The sequence below is a fragment of the Crocodylus siamensis genome, chromosome 1 (assembly GCF_052110815.1).
Source record: "Crocodylus siamensis isolate JL-2025a chromosome 1, ASM5211081v1, whole genome shotgun sequence".
NCBI lineage: Eukaryota > Metazoa > Chordata > Crocodylia > Crocodylidae > Crocodylus > Crocodylus siamensis.
In genome coordinates, this window is record NC_143395.1 from 371,131,785 (window position 1) to 371,139,930 (window position 8,146).

General features: G+C 40.3%; 1 long non-coding RNA gene across 2 annotated transcripts in view; it reads left to right on the top strand.

The window, feature by feature from the left end:
* Window positions 1-7,150, top strand: part of LOC149875066 (uncharacterized) — a 170,596-nt gene extending 163,446 nt beyond the window's left edge. For both annotated transcript variants that reach the window (XR_016439125.1, XR_016439126.1), the window contains exon 4: window positions 554-7,150. This is a non-coding gene — a long non-coding RNA (uncharacterized LOC149875066). The remainder of the gene's footprint in view (window positions 1-553) is intronic.
* Window positions 7,151-8,146: the final 996 nt, after the last annotated feature.

Here is an 8,146-nt window from a genome sequence, read left to right on the forward strand (position 1 = left end):
GAAATTCAACATAATAAAGCTAGAATTCATACAGTTCCCTAAACCACAGGTCTGTTTACACCAACCATTCTCAATCAGTGGGCTGTGGAGATGCCTAGAAGCAAATGCACTTGAGAAACTTTAAGCTTTGAAAACTGAGGTCTCTATAAACCTTAGGTACCTCTAGGATTTTAGGTGGCAACTACGCAGAGTTCTTGAGAATCAGAACTTTGGACTAAATGCCACCTAAGTTGTATTTTATGCACCTAATCTTGTCTATTATGTGGATCTAGGACCCTATGCTTAGATCAGCAGAACAACATGACCTTCTGCAAAGACTCCTTTGGAAGATTAATTTGAACCTCTACATATTGCAAGGGGAAAGTTATACTTTGTATGGGACCCTTACAGATCGGAAGTATTTGTTGCTAAAAAGGGGAAAACTTGTGCAATAAAACCCCAAGCCACTTATGTTTATCAAACTCTGCTCCCATTAAAATTAATGAAAGATAGCCAGTACTGAGCACCTGTAAAAATCCTTTCTTTTTCTTTCTTTTTTTTTTTTGGCTTGTAGCAAAGAAAACCAAAATAAAGTTTGATGGGCTAGCTAATGGAATCCAGACTGTGGACATCAAAGTAATCATCTACTCAGTGCCAAGATACAGCAGCCTACAGCTACCTCTCAGAACTGTGATGCTAATACAGAAAGTCAGTATGGTCACTGGTCCTGGAAAATCAAGAAGTAAGACATGCTCATTCAGTAGGTTTTCAGAAAGTCAACATTGATGGGGCTCCTTCCATTGCTGCCTACATTTCCCTATAGACAAATCGCTTCCCATCACAGCTGTCCTTAAAATACAGGGCTACAAACTGCACCAATGAGGTGGAGCAAAACCAGGAAAATGGGTGTAATTTGAACTCCGACTTTAATGATAAATTTAAGCCATGACAAGCAGTGCACTTCTGAAAGATTATATTTCAGAATGCTTCACAGGACATAATAAAGCCTGAGACAGTGTGGCTAAAACCACCTGAGAAATGGGAGTTAATGCTCTGACCAGGATTGCATGCTGTGAAATGTTGCCCCTCCATTATGTGTATGCATAAGGACAGCAATTAGATATGTTCATTTCTTGGAAATATAGAACAGGAAACCAGGGATACTGAGGATAGGCCAGTGATAACAGCATTCAGTTGAGATAGGAGAAAGCTAGATTCACTTCCTCTGTGATCTGATTTGGAACAGGAATTTGAACTCAGCCCTCCTACTGTCTCTCAGACACCCATTACTATTATGTCACATGAGGTATGCTGAGTTGATTCTACTTCCAGTTTCTCCTGTTTAAGCTATCCCATTTTGCACATGCTACTTAAATAATAATTGGATGAGAGATGTGCAAATTACTATCTAGCCTAATGGTTAGCACACTTACCCATTGAGAGGAAATTGGGAAGCAGGCCTGGAAGAGACTTCCTGGGTTAGAGTCTAGTCTCCTGTTGTCACAAGCAACCAAGTCATCCATTCCATCCCATTAATTTATAAGATTTATTTTGACACCACAAGTTTCTTGCCCCCACTGTCCCCCACTCCTACTGGAGGGCTGCTCCACAGGAACAAAGGAAGTCCAAACTCAAGTCTCTGCCCCAAGGAAATGTAAGTACTTTACTCTGAAGAGAGAGTTGCATCATAAGCTAGGTACAGACATTACACATAAACCAGTGTAAGTGATCAGAAACTGGTTTAAGCCTGTAATAGAATGAAAGTTCAGCACGCATAGACTGATGTAAAAATGGTGTATCTGGTCTAAAACAGGCCTGGATAGATGTAGTATCAAACTTAATCAGTTTAGGTTAGACCAGTCTATTGAACTTCTGTACGAGATCCCCTCCTAATTCAAGTTAGGTCACAGCCTCTCAGCATCCCAGGCTCCCTTGTGGGTCCCCTTGTAACTGCCCCCTCGCAGGGTGGCATGGTAGACTTAGCCTCCACTAGTCTGCTCCAACCAGGTGCTGGAAGGGTTGGCCCCTGGACTGTGATAGAGATAGCCAGAAATGCTTCTGTCATCAGCCTGGCCTTCTGCCTGTCTGCAGTGGTTGCATGGCAGGAGAGGGGGTGGGGGAGCAGAGACTTCCTGCCATGCAGCCTCCCTCCACCAGCTGTGCTTCCTTGTGGCTGGAGGCCAGGACTAGGGCTAGGGCTAGGCCTGTGTAGTGGGGGCCTCCACTTCCCCCGCTGCTGCCCGACTTAGTTGATAGCCACACATAGCTCTCAGCTGCAGCTCCCACCTGCCTTTGTCAGCCATGCTGGGCAGTGGCGGAGGGAGGGAAAGTAGGACATCACAGTTCAAATGCTTGTGTAAATCAGGGAGATGAGAGATTTGAACCAGGGTCCCTTACATCCTAGATGAGTGTCTTTATCCTTGGGCTATTGAGAAAAAATTATAGGCCTTTCCAGATGCCAAGCTTTTTTACTTTAGCTGGCTAAAGAATCTAACTTCAGTGGAGGATTCATGATTGTCAATTCTGAGTGAGGCGAGGAGACTCTCTCCAATCCAGAGCTGGGGAGTGTACACATAAAAGAATGACTAATATAATAATATAATAATTTACCTCAGATTTCACTCTGTAATGAATTTATGGTAATGAGTGGAGACACAATTAGCGCTCCAAGCTAACTCCCTGGAGTCAGGATTTTTCACAGTCTGTGTATCATGTAGTAATTATTCCACATAGTAAAGTTGCTATGCATTCAGCCTGTGCAACTTTACCTTGGATTCATGTGATTTACTAAGTAGTTGGACAGTGGGCCATGCATCTGCTTTATTTTTACTGTCTAGTAAATTTTATTTACTACATAGCAAATGTATCATGTGTTTGTATGCATACACACCTCATTCTCCTGGTGGGGTGGGGTTAAGTCAGGGGTTGGCAAAGTGCGGACCACGGGCCACATACAGCCCGCCAGGCCATTCTGTCTGGCCCACAGGGCCCCTAAAATATTTAGAAAATTAATATTTATCTGCCCCTGGCTGCCCATCACGCGGCCCTCAATGGCTTTCCAAAACTCAGTAAGCAGCCCTCCACCCAAAATAATTGCCTGCCCCGGTAAGTCCACACCAGGCTCCTCAGCATCTGTTTAGCTTAGGTGACCCCCGACTCAGCAAGCTGGCTTCTGTGAATCTGATTCTTAAACATCTGAAGCCTGTGGATTCCACTCCATGGCAGAACACCTAAGAGTAAGACATTGCACAACTAAGCCAAAGAATGTTGGTGACACCAAACTTTGGGGCAGTCATCACTTTCTGTTGGAAAAGTGAAATTCAAAACAAGTGATGCACATTTAGTGTGACATTAATATTAAATTCACCATTACGTCCACACAGACTAAAATAATTGGTTTTGCTTACTGTTACTATTCCCATGAATACATTTTAAAGAACTTTTTTTCCTGGCGGGAGAGACAACTGATTTTAATGTCTATGCCCTGCTAGATACTTGATGTAACAGCTTCCAGATTAGACTAACTAACTTCCAAGTGAGACTACTATCAAGATATTCTTCTAGGCCCATCAGTTTAGCAGTGTACTGTTAAGAATTTAATGTAAGAGTTTCTGTACATTCCCGAAACTGAAGATAAAATATTTAATACAAAATATAAAGGGCAACTGCACTTGTTTTAATTTCATCTAATCTTTGTTGGGCCAGATTCTTGCCTTTAATGTTTGTGACCAACTGGCCATTCACTTCAATTTGTTGAAAAGCTTGCCTCCACTGCGGGCCAAAATGGCGTAAGCATGTTTCACTCTGACTTATTTATTACGTTGCTTGAGCAAACATTGTTTGTTTTTTAATCTTTGACCTTCTTCTTGAAGCTGCTTGAATACCTCTTCTCATAGACTTTAACCATTCATCTGCTGTGTCCTAAAAACTCTGGATTATCCTGCAGTTTAGTGCTAGAAATTTACCTGACATATCACTGCAGTTAAAGCAGTGCTCAATGCCTTATTACTAATCCAACCTTCCTGATATTATAAGTGTAAAAAACTTACCTTGTTAATCTGTCTAGCTTTAATTGTGCTACTGTCCATCTCGACTATGAGTCAGCCTTTATAGCATTTGTGGTTAACTATTGCTATTATCACTGTTGCTGTATAATCAAGACATGTATTACGTCTTCCAGCATGACTTTCTATGATTCTATGCTTCTATGATTACTAAATTAAAATGATTATGACAGTCCCATTTATTTCACTATACATGGACTGTTTTTATAAGTAGTTGGCTCTTGTGGGTGCAAAGTACTCTTCCAATGAGATTTTTTTTCCCTTGACCCTTTCCAGGAAGAAATGAGGTATAGTTTAGCCCTTGTGAAAGACCATATTATTTCACAAGATCCTCTTTGAAGAAGTTTTCACTGAGTGGGAGAAAATGATTTCCCTTAATGAACTTTTTACTGCTAGCCACTTTCCTTTGGCAAATAATTTAAAAGGAGCATTCTTGAAATATTTCCAGTAAACATACTCTCTCTCACGTGCTATGACTTTCCCCAAGAGGTTCAGAGTGTGATCTGAAAATAAATTCATAATGACTTACCTGTGGCAGTCACTCTTCCAATGAGAAATTAGAAACATTGAGCATGTCTACATGGGATGGTTACTGTGCATTAGACTGTATAATAGTAACACTGCATAATAGTAGCATATCATGGCAAAAACCATGCTAATAGTCTACTGTGTACTGTTACTAGACTAATGCGCAGTAAGTGTCACTAACTGTATGCTGGTACTACTGCACTGTAACTTTAAGTACTGCACATTTAGTTAGTGCTTTATTAAGGAAGTACTAAACTAAATGTGTAGTATCTAAGATACATTAATGAATGTGTAGATGTATCCACTGTGCTTTGATTTAGCCGTGAGCGATCCAAGAAATATATAATCCAAAACAGAATTTCATACTTCACTGCAAGAGATTTGTCACTATGTATAAGTCAATAACCATTGATATATTTTAAAATCTGCTTGTTTTACTTAGTTTACTAACTTGATTTCTGTTTTTTCCTTTTTGAGGGAATAATTACAATCATAAGATGAAGTATAAATTACAAATTTTAAGTATGGAAGGATGTAGTTCACTTCATGGCACTTCCCTATTATACTCTAAAAAGTATAGTATCCTGCAAAATGCCAGGGTATTCAGACATAGGGTACTGGTTTGGATCTATCCATAGTGGTAAACAGTATTGACCCTGATTTTATATTCTACAGTACCCACTCAGTCTTTTTCACAAGACCATTTCTTATATTGTGGGTTGTCTGATTGACTTCAATGGCTACTTGTGCAAACAAGGGCTATAACTTTCAGTAAGGGTTAGTAGATCAGACTCTGAGACACTGAGGGTAATCGCTTCTTAGAAGTCTATTAAAATACTTATGCACGTGCTTTAATTTTAAGAAGGTCAATTGTCATCACTGATATTAACTGAACTATACACATGGAATAAAATTCAAATCATCTCCATAAGGTTTTTGACTTGGGTGTTGTCTGACGTAACTTCTGTGTGTTTCCCCCAAGAGGGTGATTCAGAATGACTTGGTTAGGTATGTAGAAATTCCATGTGTTCAGTAGAAAGACTTTGGAGACACCTAAAAGCGATTGAGGTGTAGGAGCCCAGGAAAGAATTAAGCATCTCCAAAAGGTGATTCAGAAAGCCTGAAGACACTTAAGGCAGCCACTGGAAAGTATTAAAATGTAAGGATGTTTCAGAACTTCCACCCCTCTCAGGAATGTAGGCATTTACCTCAAGCCATCATGAAAATCATACAATAGGAAAATCATACGTAGAAGAATAGGGCTGGACAGGACATCAAGAAGTCATCTGGTCCTGTGCTGAGAAGGGAGTCCTGGCTTCAGTCACTGCTTTAAGGACTGGATAGAAGTCATTGAGTTAAAGCTATTAGATAAAAAGAAAGAAGTACAACTCAGGACTCTTCCTCCCAGGTGAGTGTTTAATAGAGTGTTTGAGTTTTTCCAAAGCAGAACACCTGTAAACGGAAGTTTGGTGATTAGTGCCTCTTCTTATAGCTTATGCCTATTGCTTATAGGTTGGTGATTAGGGCACTCTCCAACGAAATAGTTTATGAAAGGTTTAATTTTTTTCAGGTGCAACAGGACACCCACAGAAAGTGATTATTCCACTCAATTCAGATATGAGGCCTCACCTGTTTCCAGTTTTGGGCACAACAGTTAAAGAAAGATGTGGATAAAGCAGAAAGGATTCAGTTTTGTTACTCTCCTCCTAGATTCTAATTTTTATAAAGTCACATTTGTTAGATCACTAATTAGTCTGGTGAAGGTAATAAGAAGTTACAGATTTAATAAGAGCCTTCAAATAATAAAAAAGTGCTTGTTTAAAAGTGGATGATAATCAATTGTTCTTTGTGGCCATAAGGGATAAGACAAGAAGCAACAGGCTTAAAATGTAGGTTTAGGTTAGATATTAGGAAGGACTTTCTAACTGAAGATGTTTAAGTACTAGAACAAATTAGGTAAAGAAACAGTGAACTCTTCACCACTGGAAGTTTTTAAGGGCAGATTAGACAAATGTTTTTTAGATGTTTTAGATAGTGTAGCCCTTTCTTCAGAAGGAGGTTGGACCAGATGACTTCTTGATGTCCTGTCCAGCCCTATTAATTAATTAATTAATTCACGTGAATTTGAACGTGAATTTGCTGCACAGTAAATTACTCCCAGGCACAGTACCTACACATGTGCTCAAGCCAAGAGCAAACTAAGCATTTTAGGCTAGGGCTGTTCTTGCCCTGCTCTGCCCCCCTGCAACAGCAGAGGGAACTTCAGGCTCTGGCCACAGCTGCCCAGATGCCAGTGCTGGTCTTTAAAAGGTTGCCCTGCACCTCGTTCCCCAGTCACACACTTCTCTTGTCCTGAGCAGTCTGCAGCTAGGTGGCACAGCCCTCCAGAATGGTGTCCCAAAAGCCTGTGCCTAGAGAGCCATAGATGCTCCTCACTCTCCCGCTAACAGCTCACTGCCATGCTAGCTGTGCTCCACATCTACACTGTATGGGACAGCTGAAAATTGTGTCTAAGGTGCTTGCTGAATGCTGTGAAGATTAGACCAGGTGTTTCTTATCATTTGTTCATGTATTATAAGCTGTTTGTTGCCTCTAAGAGCCTAATTAAAGTTAAAGAGTAATGAGGCCTTGTATGTAGTAAGGCCTAGTAAATTTAGCAAAGCCTAGAAGTAGTAGTAAGCTTTGTGGCACAGTTAAAATTAACCTTATTAGAAGAATGCAAAGGCTTGCATGGCTATTGGTCAGTCCTAAGGAAAGTTTGCAGTGGGGGAATCTGTATGGCTCAGAAGTTATAAATTGGCTAGCACATCCAGAAATCATTTAGAAGGAAGACGCAGCTCTGTGAAAGAAGCTACTGATTTGGAATTAGCTGCTGACCTGGACTCGTGGGCTAGTGGATCTTGAGGAGCCCAAGGACTGAATACCAGGGTCCTTCCCAGTACCCCTCAGATGGCGATGACTTTGCTGAGCTTTGCAGAAGATGAACTTGTCATATATCAGGCATCAGAGGGGATTGCCGATAAGTTGCAGACACAACTTGTTATTGTCTGTCCTTGTCGTTTTGTTCAAAACACAAATGTCATGCATAACAAGAACCAGGCTTGAATTTGACAAAAATTTAAATTTGTGAATTAGATAGGACCTGTTATCACGCTTGGTAAAAGCACATCAGCGCCATTCTGAACCTTTGTCTTTTTTAGGTTGTTGAAAAAGTATGAAAAGAAAATAAAGATCAGTTTTAATTATCACATCGTGTTGAAGCTAATTTACATTTGCACGTTCCCACATGTATAGTCTTATACTTGAAACAGTAGAGAGAGCTTCAATTTTCCTGGGGCTTTGAACAGGCTGAAGCCTAAGTCCACATAGGCTTCAGCCTGTCCAAAGTCCACATAAAAACTAAACAGTATTTGGCTTCCAGAACAGAACTGAAGTTCATAATAAATACATGCATTTTAAAAATTAAACTCATTATGCTTATTCTCCTTGTTGTTTTGTTACTACGAGTAGTCGTGTGTTTGTTAACTCAATAAACCTTTCTTACCTTTCTAGCCCCAACCACACTCTCAATCCCA